Consider the following 1,954-nt stretch of genomic DNA (forward strand, 5'->3'; position numbering starts at 1 on the left):
GGCCAGCTTTGCAGAAGAGAGCTGTTCACACTATCCACCTGACAACAGACACGTGGACCAGTTGCCAAGCCCTTGATTACATGTGCATCACTGCACACTGGGTCTCTTTTGCAAGGGTTTCAGACAAGTTACATGCAGGTGTTGACCCGGACACAGTTTTTCTAGCTACTCGGAAACATGCAACAGTAGCCATGTTTGCCATGGAGAAATCTCATACTGCACAAAACATTTAGGAGGAGTTTAACAGTAAGGTCTTTCAATGGCGGCATCCAAGAAAAATGGCAGTAATATAGTTAAGGCCATGCATGAAGGTGACTGTTTCAGAGTGCCGTGTTTGGCGCACAGTATTAACATTGCTGTGCAAGATTTCTTGAAAAAAGAAAAGACAGTCAGCAAGTTACTGACCACCTGCCGAAGAATCTGCACACATTTCAGCCATTCTTTTAAGGCCTAGAAGCAGCTGAGGAACATGCAACGTGAACATAGACTGCCAGTCAGAGGACTCATCCAGGAGGTGGTAACACGTTGGAACTCACTATTCTACATGCTTGAGCGTCTGTCTGAGCAGTGGGTGGTAATCAATCAGTATGTCTTTGGACTGGGTTCTTCTATGAAAGACATGTGGCTAGAGTAGGAAGAATGGAATCTAGTTAAAAGTCTGACAGACATGCTTCGTCCTTTTGAGGTCTTCACGCGTAAAGTCACCAGGGAGGACTGAACTTTGGGCAAAGCTATCCCATTGTTGCGCATGCTAGAGCACCAACTGAAGACGGTGTCTTCAACGTTCAGAGATGATGCTGAAAAGCAAGACGCATATCAGTTGGCAGAGAGGTTATTAAGCCGCCTAGTTGACAATAAAAGGCTTAAAAAAATACATACAGAACAACATTACATTTGTGCCACTATTCTGAATCCACAGTACAAAAAGGCTGTGGCCAGCAAAGCATTCATTCCTTTTAATGAAGCAGATGTTTCAAAGTACAAACATTGGCTAGCTCTGTCAGCCACTCGGTTCGAAAAAGAGCGGCAGAAAATTGAAGGAACCGGCAGAAGTACTACTGAATCAGCAGGCCATCCGGAGTCAAGGTCCACTTCTGAATCTGTGGCCGAAGGGAGTCACTTTCCCTCATAGCCGTTACCGGCACCAGCAACCGCATCATCATCCTCACCTGCACCAGGCCCAGCCATAATATTGTCGGAAGCGGATTGGCTAACTCATCAAGGGTTTGCTCGTTCCAGTGATGCAAAGGCCACAGATGGTATGCAAAGTGGAGCAACCCTGGAGAACCTTGAGTCGATGGTGCCGGCCTATCCGGATGACCCATCAGAGGTCTTTGTTAATCAGAACCCATTGCTGTATTGGTATGGGAAAAGGCCTCTATGGCGACTGATCACCAACCTGGCTCTAAATTATTTGTCTTGCCCACTCGCAAGCGTGTCTTCTGAACGTGTTTTCAGTGCTGCTGGTGCCATTGTAACTTCAAAAAGGACCCGCCTCTCGCCCAAAAATTTGGAGAGGTTAAAAATGATCAAGATGAATCAGCACTTCCTACCACCAGATTACAAAATACGTGAATGCACGCAGGAAGAAGAGGACACCGACTTAGGTGACGGAAGTTCTTCTCTGTTAGCTGACCTACTCCCGTCTCAATTCACAGAGTTTGAGGATGAGCTCTACTTCTCTGGCACAGAGGCCTGAAAATGACTTCCTTTTTTTTCCGTCCTTATTCACTTTTATTCCTGTGTGTCTTTCTTTGTTTTGCAACTTTTACCACAACAAAACTCTAATCACCTAATCACAACAAGTCCATCAGCAGCACTGTCTTTATCTTATTTCCTTATTGATTTGAAGATGCTGCAGTCTGCATTCCTGAGGTTCACAAGTTCACAACTCAATAATATCCTCCTCCTCCAGACTCCCCCTATCCATTTCCCTCAAGGCAGATGGCTGGAT

At 45.6% G+C, this 1,954-nt stretch overlaps 1 pseudogene; it reads left to right on the top strand.

Moving 5' to 3' along the window:
- Positions 1 to 493: 493 nt before the first annotated feature.
- On the top strand, positions 494 to 1,699 carry LOC147698948 (zinc finger BED domain-containing protein 6-like; annotated as a pseudogene).
- Positions 1,700 to 1,954: the final 255 nt, after the last annotated feature.

Source organism: Lissotriton vulgaris, chromosome 8 (assembly GCF_964263255.1).
Source record: "Lissotriton vulgaris chromosome 8, aLisVul1.2, whole genome shotgun sequence".
NCBI classification, from domain to species: Eukaryota; Metazoa; Chordata; class Amphibia; order Caudata; family Salamandridae; genus Lissotriton; species Lissotriton vulgaris.